Here is a 23,135-nt window from a genome sequence, read left to right as displayed (position 1 = left end):
CACTGGCTGACATGAATCACCTGAAGCAGACGTATAGGTTAGAGACATGACCTCTGCCCCGCATGCACATGGAATTCATATTATTCGAGACACCAGCCGATGTAGGTCAATGGTTTTGAACGTAAGCAGTCCCTGTAGGCTTAACATAGCACACACAGGTAGGGCGGAGGGGACTTTGAAGTTTCCACTAATGTCCAGCTGCTGTGAGATCAAATTCAGGTTTCATGGCTTGAGGAAATATTTCACACAAATTGAGATGTGCTTATGAAGTTAGACATTATTTTGTATTTTAAAGGCAGCAGTGTGCACATGAAGTGAGTTAAATGTATTGATTGTTTATATACTCGCCTAATTGCTTTAATCCCCTCACTTCTTGTTCGTAATCCTGTTGACTTCAAAAATCTATCAATTACAACAACAACATGAAAAAGGCAATTAATCGTTGTTCCTTCTCAGGGCTAGAAGAAGATTGTGGAAGTCTAATATCACAAAGAGACACGACTTGCCGCGCTGATGGTAAAGCTTTAAAGACAGTGTGTCTATAGGCTGAATTTCAGAGTATATGAAGGCTTATTAGTTCACTGCTGCCTTTTTACAGTTTAATTTGCATGTAAAATACAACCACAAACTCAGCACTAATTCTGCTGGATTGGATGCTTTTCTGGGTTTTAGTTTTGGGAGGCAGTGATCACCTAAATGTAATCTGTTGTTTAGCATCACATTAATAACATACCGTATGTAAAGTTACTTTAAGGGCATATACCCTGATAAAGTAGCATGAGGATTATAAGGATTCAGTCCTCAATTTATTTGATTCTTTAAACAAAATAATGAAGTAAGAAATTAAAGAAGACAAGCAACTATTAGCAAAAATGCATACAAATATCTAGTTTACAGATATTTCATGTGTTCTGCACCATTTGAGTGTGTCTCTGTAAATACTGTATGAATTATCAGTATACTCCAGTCAAACAATTCCTGTACCTTTTTAAGACATGATAAGGCATGAACTGTCTCACAAAAGGGATTGGGACTTACTTCTCTCATTGAGAATAAGAAACAAAAGATGCAGTTTGAAATTAAAGCTTCAATCATCGGATTGAGCCTGCAGTACATCCCCCACCTTCTCTGCTGGACCTGTCATAAAGTGACCCCTGATTTTCTGCCTAAAGGCACATTCACACTTAAGGGACCCCATGGGGGTCTGAGGAGAGAGAGTGTGTGTGTGTGTGTGTGTGTGTGTTAATCTGCAGGACAATGGGGGTCTTGTTCACACCCCACACATACAGAATTTGGGCTAGGGGGCTCACAGCTGAGCAGCTTACTGACAATAGAAACTGGAAGTGTGTGTCCATGTGCATTTGTTTGTGTGTGTGTGTATGTGTGTGTGTGTGTGTGTGTGTGTGTGTGTGTGTCTGCGTGCTGCCTCCTGCCAACACATGTGTCAAACACAAAGCCATCCAACTGTCCACATGGCCCAGGGGAGAAGGATCGACAGAAAGGGAGCGATTGATAGATGCAAAGGGAGAGGGGGAGGAGGAGGAAGAGGAGGGCCGAACACAAAGGCAGCGGCAGGATCAGGGGTCTGAAACGTGCAGCCTCGGGGTGAAGGGTGAGGACAGCCAGAGGGAGAGAAATGCTAGATCAGTAAAAAAAAAAAAAAGGAAAAAAAGAAGAGAAGCAGTTGCAGGAGCATGACAAAGGACTGACGGGGGCGGATATTGATCGAACGATCAGCTGTTGTTTTCACATTTGGACCCAAACATTTATATTCCTGTACCTGTGAGGATCCTACATATTTACTCACATCGAACATGTCAGTTGGATGTTTTGTGAAATATTCTTTTTCACTTTATTGAGTTAAATAACAAGATGAATCTAATTTGTGTTTTCAAGGATGTTTTTGTGGCAAGAAAAAGTCCCTCACATAACCCTTCCTAAAACCACAGCGTATCCTCTTTACACTTGGCTTTCTGTACGGATTAAACAAGATAAGATGTTAAGCAGCTTTCCCCAGTTACCAGTATTTCTGCGAGGCTAAACTAAGATTGTCACCTGGTTGTAATTTCATACTTTGTGTATGGTATTAATCTTCCCATCTAATTCTCAGTAAAAAAACTAAACAACGATTCTTTTACTTCGAAATCCTGATCGTAATCGAACATAATCAACCATGAGGTAATAATCTGCCAGATGCAACCTTGAATGGTCCTTTCTTTGCTGTCTTTAGCACCCAGGGAAGATTTCCAGGAAAGTTTCCAGTGTATGCTACAGTCACAGATCGTTTCTTTGTTTGTTTATCCTTGGTGGCTGTATTCAAAACACTTGTTAAAAAAGCCTAATTTCTCCATTTAGATCAGAAAATCTCAGAGCTTTCATCCGCTGAGTATATTGAAAACCCTTCTCTATGCTATCAATACATGGTAGCATGTAGACGTTTTATCTTCAGAAACTTCATGTTTAATTAATACATAATCCTAAATCCATTTAAACCTTGAACTAACCTTAATACAACCCTTATCACATTGCAATTTTAATTATAATTGTCACACCAGAGTCCACACCTTATAAGAGCCCCTTAAAGGAGCCATAGCCTCATTTGAGAGGGGTGTCCTCATTGCCTGTGAGGACATTCATGAGAAGACAAGAACACCAACATGCAGCTGCCATAGTGTGTGAGGCCGACTGAAACACACAGGCACTCCATTCCTTTCCCCCTTACACATCGATACAGATGCTGGCCATCCGAGTACAGCAGGTAGGCATTAACTCAATCAATGGTGGTAAATGGAGGCAGCAGGAGGGACAGACGGGGATCTGCTGGTTTCATTCCCTCTCTCTGCCTCTCTCTCTCTCTCTGCCCATTAAAACACAACCTTTCCATGTCTTGTTTCATTATAGGAAATCTCTCCAAGTGAGTCAATTTCTCACTTTATACAGCGCACATGCAGTTCTCTCTTTCAAGCTCCTCGATTTCACTTCAGTCACTGGGCATCATGTCTGTCCCTCTCTCTCTCTCTCTCTCTCTCTCTCTCCCTCTACAGAAGGCCCTGTCCTTGTCCTCACCACTGCAGAGAGGAGACATCGGAAACCCGTTTGAAGCTGAATAGTTTTCCGTCTGCACTCGCATTGCCAGACTGTTTGTTATAGTTTGCAGTTGACACTTTTTTTAAGCCACTTAAGGCAGCGGTTACACAATGTTTTCACCACACTGTATTTCACAAACTTTGAAGAGTCGATTGCTATTTAAAAATCGGAAGAAGGGAGCGTGTCAGCAAGTCAAAGTTCTCCAGAATATTTCACATAACAACAAGAAGCCTTCGGTCTCGTGACGTTTATATGTCAGCGTTTCCATTCACACTAGATCAGCATAATTAAAATTATTAATCTCTTTTCAACACTGGCTGAGGGTTTGCACCACTGATGTATCGATTTAAACAATTCCTATACCATTATGTTTGATTGTTGATTACTCTGTTGGTTATTATTAATATTATTCCTTATGAATATAAATAGGATTAATTGTATTAGGTTTGGTCTATACAATGTCAAGTCAAAAAATCAGTGTTTTCCAAGATGATTGTTTTGTTTATAACTCAAAATATTTTGTTTACTTTTACAGAGGATAAAATAAACCAGAAAATATTCACATTTAGGAATTTTTTCTTAAGAATTACTCAAACCGATCGATTAATTAATCAATTGTCGAAAAAGTTGCTGATTCATTTTTATTTAAAAAGGTGAAAACGAATTGATAACTAGCTTTAATCTCATTCTAATTACATTTCTGAATGTATGTCCGTCCTTCGTTCTTTTACAGCTCCCATATGCTCTTTCCTCCCCTCCTCCTCCTCCTCTTCTCTGCCCTCTGTCCCTCCCTTCAGCCCTCCATGTCAACCCTCTCCCCCCTCTGTCTCGTCCACTTCTCCTCTATCTCTGCTCATCCATCCATCTCTCCACTCCTCACAATTCTTTCCACTGCCAATCCTCTTCCTCTCTTTTCCTCCCGTTACCCTTCTCCCTCCCCCTCCTCTCTTTTCTCCAACATCTGCTGGTTTGCGTCTGTCACTGTTGACCCCTCGTTTGCCACGTGCCAAGTCCTCCCCTCTGTGTCCCACAGAGACCCTAAATCATTAACAAACAAACAAACACACACACACACACACACACAGCCACCTATCACAAGTGTGTGTGTGCGTGTGTGTATGTGTGTGTGTGTGTGTGCACAGAAAGCGAAAAAATCCCACAAACTCCACCTCTGATTGCAGACTCTCATTACGTCGCTATATTACTTTCCAATTAAAGTATTTTGAAGGCCAAATCCTTCAATTAAAAATGGGCCTGGACCACATGGGCAGAGAGTCTCAACACATCTAAGCTAATTACATTACATTACATTACATGTCATTTGGCTGACGCTTTTATCCAAAGCGACTTACAGTACTGTTACATTCATTCACTGTAGACGCAGCTACAGGGAGCAACTCAGGGTTAAGTGTCTTGCTCAAGGACACATCGACTAGGGCGGGGATTGAACCTCCAACCCCCTGATTGAAAGATGGACCTGCTACCCACTCACCCATAGTCGCACACACATCTGCCGCTCACACATCTGCCGACACTTCAGCGCTCACACTGGCATTTGGGTTCTAGTGCTAAAACGCAATAGCTTCAAGACTCGCCAGCTAGTGGGGAGGATGAGTGGTCGTCCCGTAACGACAAGGTAGCCGGTTCGATCCCCGCTCTCCCACATAGTTGCATGTTGAAGCATCCTTGAGCAAGACACTGAACCCCGGTTGCTCTCCAGATGCTTCACTGCTCCTTAATAACTAAGGATGGCTCAAATGAAGAGAAGAATTTCCCCACTGGGATAAATATACATTTATATATATATTTTTTTTTATATAATGAAAAGATTTGTGGTGTTCAGCTACATAAATTAATCACATACACCTGAAAAAGTAACAGACTCAGTATCTGTGTCAGTGGTATTAAAGTAGTATTGGTACATCTCTTTTACTGGCCATGTGCAAGAAGTCCTAAGTATCCACAACAATCTGCATTGAACGTGCAGCTTGTGCACAGGCCACAACAATAAGAACATTATATGGCAATAAACAGCAGTTTACCACTGGGATGGAATAAACAATGTGTCCATATCATCAAGATGCTTCTAGCAAAGTGCAGTCTTATAACCTTTTAGACTAAATTAGAATTTTAGACATCAAAGTTATCTTAGATTTCACTTCATGGTCTAAAAACTCTCAAATGTGATCTTACAAACCACGACACACGTCCAGCATTGCCTCCTCACACCGGTTGAGCGCGGACACACCTGGCAGTCTTTGCGTCTGCGTCTCCGTTCCATTATCCGAACACTAATCCTATTCAGGGTCGAGAGGTCGCTGGAGACGAATCCAGCCGACAGTGGGTACCCTGGACAGGTCACCAGTTTATCACAGTAGAGGCACATTTAGAGACCGATAACCAGTCACACTCACACCTACGGGCAATTTAGAGCCAAACTAAAAAATTGTTCCACACACACATTAATGAGTTAAGTGTAAAATGAACTCGACCAATTTGATCCTAATTCCTTGATCCATTATTGCTAATATGTTCCGCAATTGTTCTTTGCAAAAAATCATGCGTGTTCAGTCGACATGGAGACGTCTTCATCCTGTATGTGTCAAAAGTGAAAGGTCAGTCAAATATGAAGACTTCATAATATGACTTAATAAATAAACACAGATAGTAAGTTATCAGGACGACACTGAGCACACTTAGAGACATAGCGACAAATCTAAACTCCCCCACTTGCACACGTTTAGCTTTCTTCTTCCGGTCTCTTCATCTTTGTGGTGCAGTTGTGCGTTCACAAACTGTAACGTTAGGTCACAACATGGCTGTTACAGCAGCGTTTTAAAGTTCCCATCAACCCCAGAGAATGGGATTTTCCATTGACCACATGTCCTGCTGTGTAAAGAAAACCATTTACAAAATGTGATACGAGCCTCGTCAGGCGGGTCAACAGGCACTCTGTTGTGCTGTCGTACGGTCTGACCAACGTGCCACCGATGTCCACAGAGAGGCCTGACGAGAGATATTTTCATCTGTCTCACTTACAGTGTCAATACTTCAGAGTGTTTTTGTGTAACTCAGCAAAATAGAGATGTAAACAAGTCCCAACGAGACATCATTTGTACTTATGTGAACAGAAAAATACTGTTCAAGACCATATGCTACTCAAATAAATGTTTATTGTCAAGGGAAGTGATCACACATTTAATAAAACAAATCAAGAGATAAATTACAAACTGTAAACATCATTTGAAATATAAATATGGTTGTGATTACTCTAATGCCAAGCCATTGTCAAGCAATGTTAGCTGTGCCAATTAAGGAGTGATAACAACAACAACAGCAATAGCGATTACATTTTCCATAAATCCTCCTAGAATTGACGCCGGGTACATATATATATATATATATATATCAGTAATATCACCAAATGTAGTTCTGCTTTCTTTACTTTCTTTTCCAACTCACTCTGCTCAACTTATTAAACACCGGCAAAAAGTATGTTGTCATGGCAACGGATCACCTGTTAGATCCCATTCAGGTGGATACGTTGGTCTCTAGTGAGTTAATTGAGTCTTTAGGGTGACTGTATAATGACTTGATGATCTCTTCTGATATGTTTGTCTAAATTGCTGGCAGTCTGTCCACTGCATGCATGTGCTGTATATATGGTGTGTAAAGATGAAAAACGTAAATGCTAAAAGTAAAGACAAAATGAGAGACGGAGGAAACGGAATTAGTTTTTTCGGAATTGAACTTGTAAATGACAAGAAGATGTTGAGCAGGTTATTTACTTAAGTTGCATACTGTAAACACAATTTGTTTCATAAATCAAGGTTTCTTTGCCAATAGTTGTGTTAGTACAAACACACACACACACCTAAGACACACACACACCTTCCCCCTATCCACAGACACCTGTGGTTGTTTTCTCCCCAGGACCCTTCAAGGCTATCTCCATGGCAACGACCATCTTGCGGACTGAGAACTTTGTCTGTTGTGGCCTGGGGGAGGACGACATAACAGGCCACGCTCACACGAACTTAACATACACTGAAATGCATTCACTACCCCCCTCCCCCATCCCACGCCTTCGTCTGCTTCGTCCCCCCAGTGTGACAGGACGGGCCTGTGATCGCGCTGTAATGGCTGAAGGACCGGGCTGGCTGCTTGTCGGTGCTGGTCACCTCCTGCCCCCAATGGCTGGGCTTAGATCACCCAGTCTTTGGCTTACCTCCCCTCCCCCCTTCCTACTCGTTGCAATTTATGTTTAAGATGTATGTGCTTATGTGCTAAGGTGTTTTTTTCCTGCTCCCACACTGTACCCCTAGGGGCATAGTCGGGGGGTTGTTTTTTTCTCGCCTCTCTTCCCTCATGTTATGCTGTAATCTTCCATCCCCTTTCTTTTCAATTTCGTTGCTTCTGTACCTGTACTCTATGCAATGACAATAAAACCCATATCATATATCAAGACAGGAGGGCTCTGCAGAGCAGGTAAAGTGACACGTAGAAGATGGCAGGCGTGTTAAAGTGGAGTCGAGAGTGGAGCTGAGTGGTATCGAGCAGCGTCTTGGTCAACACTGCAGCACAGACAGCAGTTTCTGAGCCCACAGAAACGAAGCAGCTTATAGCAGCTCGATCCCTCCAGGCAGACGGAGTGAGAGAGCACCAGGCTGCGACAGTAATCTTCTTTACTTTTGGATTAGCAGCTCTCCGCAGGTGTCTCTCATTGTCTGTCAGTCTGTCTCACTCTGGGACGGTCCTGATTCTGCATTTGCATTCAAACCAGTGCGCAGATATTAAGCTATTAATGCACAAATCATCAGTGACATCATACATGTCTCTTTCAGGATACTAGAGTAGTATCCTTAATGTATGAAATCATTAATGGGCCTTATTGAAATTAGGATTTATTTTATGGTAAAAACATTTTAGAGAACGACAGGACACTATGCTAAGTTCAATGTGTCGAAGCTGAACAAGACAGCGCAACAGACCTGTACAGAGGAGAGTCTAGTAGGGCTTGGTCTTACTCCATGTGAGAAACTAAACTAAACTAAACCCCAGAGTTTTGGCTGAAGTGCCTCTTCCCTGGAAATAAAAAAAATGCCTCTAGAACATGATCAAAATATCAACATGTGCTGGGAGGGGGAGCTAAGTCACGCTCAGTCACGTCTCTCGTCGGCTCATTTTCCCACACCGGTGTCGTGAGTGTAATCACAGCACAGGCCTTTCCTTTCTTTTCTGTGAATTTGAAATTAAGCCGTCAGAACATTACACAATTTGATTCAGTGTTATGTAACATTATGAGCATTAAAATAGCAGCAAACATCCTGTCTCATGTCTACCTCAGCAAAGGATGAAGTCGCTGTTTCTGTGTTTTGTTATCAGAGGTTTTCTGTGATTTGTTGACATAGCCATGCCGGCTGCGCATGCTTTTAGTGCATGCGAGTCTCATCTGTGGGCTACAGCTGACCGACGGCGTCATCGCAGGAGCGTAGCACCCTCCCTCAAGTTGTTAACACTGGGTCGTGAAAGGGGCTGACAGACGTGCAGCTCCGTCAGCCCCTTTCCCATAGTTTGAACTGTAATATTATAATAATAACCTTCAGTTTTATATAGCGCTTCTCTAAATACCCGAAGTCACTTACAGAGTCCAGAGTCCAGTAGTCATACACACACACACACACAGTCATCCCGGTGGTGGTAAGCTACATCAGTAGCCACAGCTGCCCTGGGGCAGACTGACGGAAGCGCGGCAGTCAATCAGCGCCTCCGGCCCCTCTGACCACCACCAACTTATCCATACGATGCGCTGCATGTCTTTATGATGGTGGGGGAAACCGGAGTAGCCGGAGTAAACCCACCAGGCACGAGGCGAACATACAAACTCCACACAGAAAGGACCTGGAACGACCGGGACGACCGGGATTCGAACCCAGGGCCTTCTTGCTGTGAGGCGACAGTGCTAACTGAGCCACCGTGCTGCCCATATGTAAGACTAAAGGGCAGGATAAATGTTCATCTGATTTTTATGAATTATTGTATGTCTCTCACCCCTGAAACACACTCTCCAGAGTAGTTTGGCATAGTTGAAGTTGTTCACAAAGAGGGAATGACTAACAGGAAGAAGAGGCCGGTTAAAGTGCCAGTGTACTCTATCGGGACTGTTGGATGGTCAAATAACTTCTGAAGCCCTCTTCTGCAACACCTTTTTGATGTCATATTAGGTGAGTCTGTGTCCGCCCAACATCATGACATTCCTGCTCGCATAACATAGTCATTGACTCTCCTTCTTACATGTTACAAAATGTGCACCGGTATCCCAATATTTAAACAATATTGTGTCTCCCCCTCTTTGCTTTTTTTTATAGTGTAACACAACCCATACTGGAAATGTTAATATAAATGGACTCTTTCCTTACAATTCTTAATTTGGCTATTGTCTTCTATGGAATCTGAATAAGCAATAATCATTTCATTATTGTGCGCATGCCCTGTGAAGCCATACCTCGCTGTATTGAGCGTGAGAGTGGAACTGAATGAAGGAGCCTCGTACATTCAAACTGCTGATCTCTGCTGAGGGGAAAGGTCAAACTGATGAATATCTGCTTCTGAAAAACAAGACCGTGGCTCATTATACATCAACCTCACTGAAAACACCCTCATATGTCAGATGATTTAATGTTGCCATGACAGCCACAGAAGTACTGAGGGGGCAGAGACATATGCACACACGCACTCTCACACACACACATACAGAGACAGACAGACGTGCAGGCGTTCAGTAGGATGTCTCCAATGTGCGTGTGAGAAGAGAGAAGAATACTGTATGCCAAATATAAGAACAGAATAATGAGGATCCATCCTTTCTATATCTCCTCTGCTTTCTCCCTGCTTTTTTCCCTCTCCTCCTTGAATGGACCAAATATTTCCCCAGGGCCACTGTCCTTTATAAAAGAGAGATATAACACCAGGATTTTAAAATTATTTTGACACTGGCAACCTAGAAAAACAAATCTCGACAGTTACCAGCCGGATATTGGACAATTTCCACACCTCAAGCACAGAATACTGTGTCTGTCAGAGAGCGCCAGTTCATGGATTCAGATATCAACTAAATCAGCACAAGTGACAAACATAAAACATACCAATTTAGAGCTCTAACTCACTAATCCTAAACCATAAATACACTGAGGATGTTTGACGCCAAAAACACAAGAGACTCAAAGCTTATCTGGTCTTGGACTCTCTCTCTACCACAGACACACATGCTCACCATCCAAAACCCAAATGAACATGATTTACCATCACACAAAGCAGATGAAAGGAGCAGATCTTCACATTTGAGAAGCTGAAAGCAACACATATTTGGAGTTTCTGCGTGAACTAAATAGTTAATTTAAGCGCCGATTGACGAATGGATTAATTGACTGATTGTTTTAGCTGTAATCTGCACTCTTGCTGTCTCTATCTCTCGGTCTCTCTTTCCCACAGACACACACTCTCCAGTTTCACAGCCACCTCCTGTTGCTTTGACTAATTCAAGGCGATGGGTCAGATCTGTTACAGACGCAGATGAACCAGCTCGGAGGCCGAAGTCGAGAAGCAAACTGATGCTTTTCCTCCATCTTGCCACAAATGTGTCAGCATCTGTCATTGGACTGCAAACACCTGTTCTTTTTTTTACCATACGATTGTCTCTCTGAATGCCAGTCTGCTTTCAAGTCACTGTATCCCTCTCATATCCTGCATCTGCCACTAGTCTGATCTGTTCGGCTAAACTAGCAGATGTCAGACTTCATTGCACAGAAAACATCTGTCTTCATCTTTCTTTCTTCCTCTCCCTCTTGCATACATGCTGCTGTGTCTGACCCAGATCCTCGCTTAATGAAACACTAAAATGAATGAATGAATAAATCATAAGTGGGGGATGCTCTCCTTGTGATGGGAAACCTCAAACCCTTGAATGCAAAAGCCTTTTTCCCCATCTCTCTTTCTCTCACATACAAACATTCTCTTACTCATTCTTCCATTCGTTCACACACACACACACACACACACACACACACATTTGCTCCTTGTCATCTCTTGTAATAGTCCACAAGTGTAATTTATTTGTCTTCTCCCTCTTTATCTTTTGCACACACACAGACTGTGTTTCAGTATCCGGTGGTGAAGCACAAAGGGCGGACTTGGATAACTTAGTGATTCTATTCTAAGTGTTCCCTGAGAGCTCCAGTCCACTCATTTGGTAATTGAGTCTGGTGTGTGTGTGTGTGTGTGTGTGTGTGTGTGTGTGTGTGTGCGCGCTCAAAAGTGGGGCTGCGTGCAAATGTCACGCGAGAGGTCTTTCCTCTAAAATGAGTAGGAAATTATTCTGGTTGTGAATCCCTTCCCGAAAAAAAAATTCAAAGTCGTAGCTAATAATACAGGAAGAAACAGATCCTTGAGAACTAATTCTAGCACCAATTTTACTGCAACTAAAACAGCAGTCAAGGAAATGTTATATTCATGACCTAAACAAACAAAAAGGATGGCATGTAGAAATTCTATTCAATCTATTTGGATAGCCCAAAATCACAAATTTGCCTCAGAGAGCTTTACAATCTGTACACATAAAACATACGAACCCCCCACATAAATGCAATATATGTCATGTGTAGCGAATGAACATCATAACAGAGTTACAACGCCGGTTAGATCAATAAAAACAAGTGAGCCGTCATAAAAAACTACCATTTAATAAGTAACCAGTTACATTGGCCATGAATCAGGCCTGAATATATAATAACTACAGTTCTATGCTAAACTTGATTGCATGTACTTCTTCCACGGAACATTCATCAGATGGACACAAATACGGCTCCACATGAATCACATCGCTGCTCCGTATCTGGATGTTTGCCAACGAGTTGGGCATTACTCTAGCCGAATGATATATCAGGGTGAGCACATCAGCAATGGCTTCCAAGGGACCGAAAAGACAGTTATTGCAGATTTGATGAGGCACTGGACGAGTCAGTGGTTATGATAAATCAGGCCAGTATATCTCATCAGGATTCTTCCACATTTACATAAAAGGTACACAAGTACAGACAACAGTATCTGTAGCTTAGCGTTCTTCGGGCAGTGTAAAATAAAATAAAGCTCTGCGACGATTAAACCAACAACACCCTCTGTTTATGTGTGTACATTCAGGGAGTTTAATCAGTCAAGTTACATCAATCATCTGAATAAACTTGGTCTTGCATTTCCTCCAGGTTGATCGTGTGTTTGAGGAAGTAGTATTTGACACTTACTGTACATCGTAACTACTCATTTTATTCCTCTCGGTTGAGAAAAATATACACCAACTTGGGTTTGAAAATGGAAAAGAATGATTGCAAAACACCACCCATCGAATTTTAAATGACAAAACCAAATCTGAAACCTCAGTCATTTGGCGCTGAGGACGCTCAAAAACACTTTAAAGACAAACTGACGGCGACACTGGAATTGTTTATTCATCTAATTATCAGCTCATATAAAGCATGCATAAATAAATATATATTCCACTGGCAGCTTAACATATACACGCACAGAAATATTCAGAAACACACACAAACACACACACACACGGGTGGGCTCTGCTCCTCTCAGACTGGTGACACGCTTCATCAAACTGTGCTCTGTCATTAAGTAGTGCTGACATGTGTGCTTGTGTGTCTGTGAGGGTCTGCCTGTGTTCATAATCATAGCAGTGTGTGTGTGTGTGTGTGTGTGTGTGTGTGTGTGTGTGCGTTTGAGTGTGAGTGTGTCACTGTCTGTGTGTCTTCACGGCATGTGGTCGTGGTGCTCTGGTTTCCGCTCAGAAGTCTGTGAAGTGGCCTCATGAAAGCTCACACATGGTGGCGGCGTGACGAGCCAGATCTCCTCACACAGCTGGACGGCACAACTTCCTGCTCTGTCGCAGGAACACATCAGGGACAAGACCGTGAGCCAAGACTCATTGTTAAAGGCTGCATGCTGCCATTGTTCAAATGGTTGTTGACACTTTATTGTCACTCACGCTGCTCCCAGAACATTAATGAGCTACATCGGGACTTTTACACAGGATTTCCCTTTCTGGATATTATGATAATTAATCTATTTTATCATCCTCAGTTTAAAGGGGTACTCCAGTGAAATAAAATCACACTTCCATGCAGTTGGGCGACAACAGTAGTTTGATACAACTTTCAGAAAGCTCAGGTCCAATAAGACGTCACACACAGTTCTGAGGTGGTTGCAACTTTCACATTGTGTTTACAAATCACACGTTTCAGACAGTCTACTTTGAATCTGCAGATAGGTGACAACATATTTGTGAGTGACATGTATGATGACACTTCTATGTTGGTCTGGTCATTTAAATTGCCATCTGCACATTGAAGTCATTCAGTGACCCTGTATCTGAGGCTAACTCTCACAATAATAAATGTGAACGCGAGCCTCAGGCTCTGATCAGACAGCAGGAACGCTGTGAGCACATTTATAAAACGCAGTATGTTCAACTCGATGTACCAGTGAATCATTTATATTAACATGCTAGTCTCTATTCTGGGATTAAACATGTTTACATTCAGCACCCTCGCTTCTCACCTTTACAGAGACGTCACCATCTGCAGTGACACACTCCACTGTACTCCCTCTTCTCTTATCCTCCTCTTATGCCGTTTAGGTCTCTCATCTTGCTCCCACATTTCCTCACACTTCTCCCGTCTGTTCTAACCAGAGACCGCCATCCTTTACAAGCCTTCCTGTCTGAAATGACTCATTATTATAAGAGCCTCCTTCAAAATGCAAACCATTTTTTTTCTTTTCTTCTTTCTTTCAGTCTTTTCACCTGTCTTCTCTCTAACTCACACCCTCTCTCTCTCTCTCAAACACACACACACACCTCTTTACTTCTTATTTCCTCTCGAGGCCACCCACCCTCTCGCAAACTAGCTCCTTCCTTCTCCTTTGCAATATCCGTCTCATCCTTGTATTACTCCTCATGACTTCCTATCATCCTCCTTCCTCACCCCTTCTGCTTCCATCCCTCATGTATCTCTAATTAAGTTGTGTGTCTGCATAGCTCTGTTCAAATGCACCCATTCCTTCCTCTCCAGCCAAAAATGATGACTCCCATCCCTCCCTCCCTCCCCCCTCCACCACTCAAAAGTGCCCATCACAGAGTCACACTTCTGTTTATCCCGATCAGGATTTAGCACGATAAGACAACAAAAACTAAGAGCCCCTAGAGTCCCCTTGACTACCCTCCCAGGCTGGTGTCCATCACTAGCTCACAATTAAACAATAGGGAGCAGAGAGAACCAGCTGCAAGCCCCAACCAGCTGTGCTATTATAAACTCCCCGCTGTGCGTGTGTGTGTCTTCTTTTTTTTAACGCTTCTTTGTTTAAACCTATATTAACTTTTCCCAAATGGGAAGCTTTTGATAATTTTCTGGCCTTCCACCCTCATTTTTAAGTGTGTGTGTGAGAGTGTGTGTAGGCCCATCTCCATAATTAGGGCAGACCATCCACACATGGGTCTCCCCTGACACTTCCCCTCCAAGGCCTAAATATTCATGAGACTCTAAACGCTTTCATGAGCTCAGTAATTATGGCCAGAAAATAGGCCGAGACAAAAAGAATAGAAAGTGGGAAGCGTAGTATTATCAGATATTATCAACAGTGACTGTTGTGCAGTTCTCCCATCCAAGCAAGAGAAGCTGGAGACTCTTTCTAGAGTCATAACTGCAACATAATGGTAATTAATTTGACATGGAAAGCTCACTTCAAGTTTGAAAATTAAAGCCCAAAAAGCTGATATTGTTGGTGGAAGACGGAGGACATGCTGGATTCCCTGAGCTTCTCTGAGGCTGCTGGATGGTGGACAGACTCTTCAACAGAGTGTTGCAGCTTGGTCTGCTGCGTGTGTTTTTCCCTGGTGAGATGCTGAAGTAAAGCAAATGTTGATGATCGTGGGTTCATATGTGTGTAGACGCATCGGAGAGGAGTGGTGGCTCCCTCCGTGTAGACAGCATCTATACAGTGGCGGGCCGTGCATTTTCTATCTAGGCCTTCAATGCCGTCTTACTACAGCTGAACAACCTAATGTAAGATATTAGTTCACCAGTGTTCAAAAGGGGCTTTATTGTGAAGGAGCAGACGGAAAAAGATAAAGTTGTCGTGTTTCTTGTGTTATTAATACGTAAAACCCTCAGTTACACTGAGAATTCAGAGAATCGTTATCGATGTATGTGTGTTTATACACACACATACATCGATAGAAATATGATGAAGATGAAAGTTCCTGTTTACCCAAACACATGACACAATTAATGAGTCTTTTCAATATGTCCTCTTGTTCTTCACCTGTTCATTGTGCAGTCCGCTGCCGCTTGTTCGTTGATCTGTAGATCCGCTCCGTGTCCCCAAAAGTTGTCAAAGCACCGATGCTTGTAGGTGCCGAGTCGACTTAGTGTCTCGTTGCTGCCTCGGTTAGATAACTCAAGTTTGCAAAGCCACTGTGGCTCCCAACACCAAATCGATCACTTGCAACAGGCATCCCCAGCAGTCCGGTGTGCAGAGCTTCGGAGCCTGAGCCATCGGTAGCGCCGTAGTTGGAACTTTGAAAGTGGCGACGAACCCCTGTCCCGCCTGTGACGGGCTTTGTAGCGGCGTCGGTCTTAAAGTTCGTTGAGAATGGCCTTATAATTATATCCTCGACCAAATCGATATCTTCTCCTCCTTCCGCCATTGTGGGTTGAACAAACAGCTTAGTAGTACGCGAATTATTTCGTTTATCAAATTCAGTTTCCTAGTTCTGAGGTTCTGCATCTACCTGCCCATAGACCCCGCCTCTCAATATTGGTAATCCAATCAAAAGACGTGCAGCACTCCGCCTGCTCGCTGCTCCTGTGCCGGTTCCGGGGCCTGCTGGAAGGCCTAGAGGAGCCAACTCTAAAGCTGATTGGTTGACACAACATCGTCATTCCCATTCACTTGAAGCTACCAGCGCCCGCAATGTTGATTTTAAAGGCCTAAGGGCAACACACGATGGCTGAATATGATTGGATAAAAGATCTAAGATAAAAACCAGCCCTCCAAATCTCAACCTGACGCTGGCAGCAGCGCAACCAAGAGGAACGCTATGAAATTAAGAGAATAACTCTTACTCTGGGAAATAAGTGAATACATATTTGTGGGCAAATATATTTAGAAAAAAATATATATTCTGATGAAGTTTAGGCCAGCAGAGAAGGCCTTGCTGGCCCTGACGGCCCGCCACTGCATCTATATATCCATCGTATTTTTATATGTTTTTAATAAGAAGCAAAAGCTTTGGTGGGTTTTATGCATGTTTGTAATCCAGACGGGTTACAAAAAAAAAACATTGACAACCAAATATCCACTCAATGAACGAATAACTGCCGAAACAAATGGTGAGGTCCAGCCTTACGAGCTGATATATAAATAATGATCTGCTGAACAGTCCAAGAAATCAAAATCAATAATCAGTTATGGCCGTATTTGTCATTATAATGACTTCAAGAAACAGACTCCCTCAGTGTATTCCTCATTTGGCTTGTAGTCTCTGCCAAGTAGAGCTGGCACAAAGCACACAAAAGTTTACTAAGGCTGATATCGGGAATCTGTCTGCAAGGGACTGATCTAATTTGGCCGTGAAGGTATGTTTCAGTAGAAGTAAAATCCTGTGCTATCAATGTTTTCGCTATAACCCAACTCTAAGGCTATGGTACAATAAAAACGTATACTTTTTTGGGTTTCCCACAAATATTGCAGCCCATTCTTTAAGGCCTGAGAACAGATCTAATATCACATATAATATTAGTGTGAATATGATATGTTGAAACCAAACCTCTGAGTGCTGTCTGGTCCATTTCGGGATTAAAAGTAAATAGTCGGAGAAGTCAACAAGGATTCCTGACAATACGTGAGAAGACTTCAAAGCCTTTAAAGAGAGTCTCTGGCAGGAAAGTCTCCTGTTTTTTTCCTTCCTTTTTGTGAAACAAATTCATCTTAAAACATGTTGTTCACCCAAAGTGTATCAGAAGCAGTGAATACACCTCATCAGTTTTCATTCCATGGCATTTTGCTCTGGCCGAAATGATCACATGCCTGCTTCAAATTCCAGGATGAGTCAGTTGATTTTATCGAAAAAGCCAGCAGATCGTCTCCTGTAACCCATAAAACCACCGGCAGACTGACTGCAGCACGAGGCAGCTGATTCAGAGCCGATTGCCCACATTTGACACATCGTGACGCTACACTGACACACACAGAAAAGAAAAGAACCAATTAAATATTGAAGAGGAACACACACACACAGACAAATACACAGACTCTGAATCACAGCACCTCAGACACTGCTGGCATTTACATGAAAATGAGCACACCACCACTTCCACCATGCAGCCCTCTTTCCTCTGCCGAAACCAAAAGATAGCGCAAACTTCCGATCGATCAGACAAGATATAAAGATAATTGGGAGCGGCATGAAGCCAAACGATACTCGACAAGACGGGTCACAATAAGGTGAAATGAGCCATGATGACTGATGAGTTTACAAGGAGTGGACATTAATTCAATTCAATTAAGTTTATTTGTATAACCCATTTTCACAAATTACTAATTTGTCTCAGAGTGCTTTACATTAGCTGTAACTGAGGTCGGCGACAACAATCATGATTTCATGACCCCTCGTGGATCCTCAACTCCACTCCGGCTGTATTATCTGTGAGGGGCACTTTGATCACGACGCATCAGACAGGATGACAACAAGATGACAACAAGATGACATCAACCTCGCCCTGATGAACTGATGAGTCAGCTAAAACACCAGGAGAGGCACCGGCCAAGTTACCATCAATTCAGGAATACTTGACATCTCCGGCAGTCACTGGACTGCCGGGAGGAAATCTGCATATATTACTGTAAAGTCCACTTTTACTTGAGTTATCCTGTCATTGCAATGGTCCCTGTGAGTCACCACTGCATCAGCAGGTACAGCACACTGCCTACACACAAACAGCCAGGTAGGCACACACACACAGGTTGTACACTGCATTTAGAGCCAAAGTACCTTTCAAGGGCAAGAAGAACACATCATCTTCTTGGGTTTTTTCCGCTCTGCAGCCGCATGTCATTTACTTCAGAGTTCAGCAGTGCATGAGAGTGCTGTTTTCCTTGAGTAACGCATGTGTGTGTGTGTGTCCGTACATGCATCAGTGTGTCTGTCTGTGTGCTTTTTGTCAGCTCAGCAGTCTATTACTGACTTAACAAAAGGCTGCTGAATATAAATCCATTCCATCTCCCATCTGTCAGTGTAAGATGCTCATATACATGGTTTTCTTGGACAAAAATATATTGCTCGACCAAAAGCCAACCAGACGGATAGAAAGATATACATCCATCCGTCTTCTAAATAGAGAGCAGAAACAATTGGTTGATCAACAGGTAATTAATTGGCCTCGAGCCACGCTAGCATCTCAGCTGTCGCTACTCAGACCGAGTGATGCTTGAAGCTAAATGCTAACGTGTTTGCAATGACAATGATGACATCCTGTTCATCACTTTAGTGTTAGCATGCTAACAGTTGCTAATTAGCAATAAGTTGGCTTACTTTTTAAATTTTGAATCAACAGCTTTGTGGATCAAACTTTTAATTTGTTTGCAAAATGTCAAAGCATGCATTGTATGTTTTTGAGTTTGAAGGAAGTGTGTTTTATGACCTTATGGGGGGGGGGCGGGAATTATTGGTTATATTCATTCAAACAGACAATACAGTAGTGGTCGTTGGAGACACGTGGGAGAGATCTGCACCTTTCTAGTTTGGCGTTAATGTTCAATTTAAGTGTTTTGCTGGGGGGATTTGGGTAGGGGGCTTTACCTGAAATCTAGAACGAGTTGATAAGTTAATAAGACACCTAATGGTTGCTTGAGCGACATGTTCACGGTATTGGTCTTCATTCATCCAACGATGTTACAGACTGCAAAAACTAGGGCCATCAGCCTGGTTCATCGGGGTCTTTAGAGCCACACGGCACATCAAACAATCACTGGTCCCAGCTTCCAAGATGTGAGGATGTGCTGCTTTTCTTTGTCTTAAATGATAGTAAACCAAGTATCTATGAATTGTAGACCGGTGTTCAGACAAAACGAAGCAATTTAAACTAAGTCACTTTCAGCTCTGGGAAATAATTTTCACAATATTCTGACATTTTTTAAGACATAATTACTGATGATGAATCAATAATGAAGACGATTGACAGTTGCAACTCTTAATATATAAGATATGAAATCAACAACAAAAATCAAACCACCAATTTAACACTTTTCTCATGCTTTCCAAAACACTGTGATGTATTTTGCTCTTGGATGTCGACCAGTTTGAGGCTTCACAGCTTCATATCTTTGAATGGGCTTCCTGTTGAGCCTGCTTCCTGTGGTACTGTGCTTGGCGCACAAATAAAGACAGTGGGGGAGGTGGGGAATTCAAGTAATTAAAATTAATGACGGCTGACAAAAAAACGACTCATTCGTTGGCTGTCTTTCCAAATTGTCTCGTGTGTCACTGAATGTCGAGCACGTTGAAACATTGGGTACTGATCAGAAAGCACATGTGCAATATGTCCAGCGATTGGCAAGATATTGACCTAAAATCAAATCTAAATTTCTACGCTATGAGCAATATGTTGATTATTTGAGGCACAATAACACAGAGTTCACTTCTTGGCGGTTGTTGCCTTTGAGAACGGCCCAAAAAAGTCTCTCATCTCTTCATCGCTGCATTTAAATCATTACTCTGACATCACTGCCACCGTTCTATCCAGGGATTACTCCAAAATGCTACAGGCAGAACTTCCACTATCTCAGTTTAAGGATTTTTACCGCTCTGTACATAATGCCAGTCACTATCTTTTCAGTTTAAGTAGCAGTGACAGGGTGTGATAAGACACAGCCGAGTTAAAAAACCTTATCTGGCCTACAAGCTGAATCCCATCTGCCTCCCTCCTCACACTGACTCATAATGCTTCTTATTAGTCCCTCTGGAGGGATTAAGGGGACAGGGGGACATTTTTTAAGAAGGGAAAGATCAGGTAATAAAGACCAAGAGAAAACAGGTTAGAAAGCTGCAGAAGAGAGAGAAAAATGCCAAGAATAAAAAAAAAAACATTTTAAGATCTAGGTTGTTGAATTTTCACTTTCTATGTCTGCACTGGCAGTTAAGAATAAGAGATAAAAACCATTAAAGTTGAAGATCTGGAGATAGTTTCGAAGAAGTTCACTGTAAATAGTTGGAGTGTAAGTTCAAGTGCTGAAGAGGCCGGAGAGAAGAACAGAGAGAAGATGTGGACAGGAGACAAAACGGTGTGGAAATATACAGGGAAATAGGGGAAGTGCTGTGGAAGCAAAAGAAGAGGTGGAGAGTCGGGAAATTTATGGACAGAAGACGAAAGGGAACAGAAAAGAGACACCGGCGGTGAGGTAGGTGCTCGTGAGCAGACCGATTGACCGGCTGGTCAGATCCAGCGAACAGATAAATGACACACTGTCAATCTTACAATGCACCATTTCCTCCGCCCCCTCCTTTTCTAAATCTCTCCATCTCTCTCCCCACTAACAAGCTCTCTCACTTATCTCGACAGGTCATCCATCAACTAGCAGACTCCACCCACCATCACACACACACATACATATACACACACACACACACACACACACATACACGTTTGCCTTCTTTTTATGAAACCAAATGAAAACAGAACTGGACATGTGAGGAGGGAGCATGCGTCCCCCGTTTAAAATATTCTCTCTTGCACTTTTTCTCTTCTGACACTCTCATCCTTCTCCTCTCCTCCTCTTTTTTTTTACGCTCCATCCCTCTCTACTCCTCTTTTCTCTGTCCTCGTTTCCCCTGCTTGCTCTTACCAGTTCTGCATTTCCAATGTCCTCTCCATCTTGGCCGAGTAAATATCAAGGCGAAGTGGCCACAGAGAGAACTGATCACTCAGTATGTGAGGAAAGTTATTGTAGAGTAACACTTCCTGTGGTCATTGTATTAGAATATTAAGCATATTCACAAAACTTAAACAAAACCTTGCTCTCTTATTGAGAACAATGACAGCGTTATAGCTCATTGGGACTCTTGAAACTCTTCAGATTAAACCGTCTAGATATAGGACCGCTCAGTTCTGGTTGAACTCACAACTCAGACAAATGCAACGTGCAGGGACCCCAGGTGTAGAGATTGCTTTGTTTGAAATAATCACGAGCCATAAAGGCTAAACACCACTGGTCTTCTTCTTGTATCAGTGGTCTCTTGGGATTTCTGATGAATGCATCAGTCATTGCTCCTTTATAATACATCCATGCCCCCACATTCAAACAGACGCGTCACATCCAGTCAACCTTTCCATCCCATTCCTGAGCGCTGTGATGACAGATGAGGTGCCATCAGTGTGGCCAGCGAAGTATCACGACGCAAGCACGCGCAGTACGTCACACAAGCACACGACTGCCCGCACAGTCCGGTGCACGTGTCTTGCGGAGGATTTCTCCTGCGACCTGTCAGGTCGTCCGCACATCGCGATGAAATAACAAGAGGCGACAAACTCAAAGTAACCTGCGACGCGTCGCTTTTCGCGCAGATCATTTTAAAACTAATCACTCAACCAACGGCATAACATATTAATCGTAGATTATGTTCTATTAAAAGCGTACTGTTCACCAGTATGCAACTTACACTAAACATAACCCATCGATCAGCTCATCCTGCGTGAACACAGACACACTCACCGAACTCGTCTCCAAACGACACTTTTCTTTTTGAGGATTTATCCGCGAGTTAGGACCAACCGACACGTCTCAGTTTATCCGATGATGATGGTGATGAAGATGATGACAACCTTTTTTACAACGATGCTACTTGTGTGTCGGCGGAGTCGCTTTCTTTGTTGCTGTGAGATGCTGCTCGACACATCCAGGCACTCGGATGCCGAGTGTCCGTTTACTCCGCTGATCGGACGCTGATTGGTCAGTCAACGCATTCTGCTCTAACGCGATTGGCTCAATCTCCAGCGGTGCGTTGAGAGACTGCTCGTAAAATCCAAGTTCTTGTTATACCATTTTATAAGAACTGTACACAAATACTACTACTTACCAACAACTGCATGACACAACTAAATGTATCACTTAGACTTTGATGATTTCAACTCCTATCAGTGTTTGAACTTTAACTTCAAATCCTTTGAGCACTTTAGCTGAGGCAGCACTCAGCACTTACACGTCAACCTTCTTCAGTTTTGAACTTCTTTTAAAATGTCCATTGTAAGTGCCAAAATCAATTTATTTCAGGTACTGTACTTCTACTTTGTTGTAACATTTGTTCTATGTTGCTCTCATTAAAAAGTAATTTGTACAGTTAATTCTGTCTATAATTCCGACAGCATTTGAAGGTTTCATCATCCCCATGCTTTATTTCTGTTCTTGTGACATCCCCAGGCTGTGGTACCCACCAGAATATGTATCACTAAACAAATCAGCGAGTTAAGTGGACGTTAATTTAGATACATAACCACAATACCAGTGGACTGATGCGCAGTAATATAAAAAATTCGGGGCTGAATGATGTGCATCGAGTTGTAATATTTGTACACCGTATGCTGTTTGTGCTTAACAACGTTAACAGCTGCACTACAAGATAAATTATGTTAGCTGAGTCACGGAGTCCAACCACGTCGATTTAATTTATGTGCGTGTATAAATAAGAAATTATAGAATTCAGTAAATGTAACTTGTGCAATGCTCGATTCTAGGTTAGTTGGCTCCTCCATGTGGTGATAGTTGGCAAATACAAACAAGTCGTGAAATGTGTCTATCTACATTACAACTAGGTGACACAACTCAATGTATCACTTACACTTTGATGATTTAAACTTCTGTCCGTGTTTCATAGAAGATTGTCCTCTTCTTAATTCTAGGTGTTACAAACTGAAAATACAGAAAATGAATAAACATAA

General features: G+C 42.5%; 1 protein-coding gene across 1 annotated transcript in view; it reads right to left on the bottom strand.

Annotated features, from left to right (window-relative positions):
* The window catches only part of LOC130198177 (SPRY domain-containing SOCS box protein 4-like), a 60,760-nt gene extending 38,644 nt beyond the window's left edge, over positions 1–22,116 (bottom strand). Inside the window, exon 1 of the mRNA XM_056421306.1 lies at positions 21,913–22,116. The gene's annotated coding sequence lies outside the window, so the exon portion shown is untranslated. The remainder of the gene's footprint in view (positions 1–21,912) is intronic.
* Between the last annotated feature and the right edge of the window lie 1,019 nt (positions 22,117–23,135).

Source organism: Pseudoliparis swirei, chromosome 8 (assembly GCF_029220125.1).
Source record: "Pseudoliparis swirei isolate HS2019 ecotype Mariana Trench chromosome 8, NWPU_hadal_v1, whole genome shotgun sequence".
In the NCBI taxonomy this organism is placed as follows: Eukaryota; Metazoa; Chordata; class Actinopteri; order Perciformes; family Liparidae; genus Pseudoliparis; species Pseudoliparis swirei.
The sequence above is the reverse complement of the archived record's forward strand: the minus strand, read 5'-3'. Positions and strand labels throughout refer to the sequence as shown.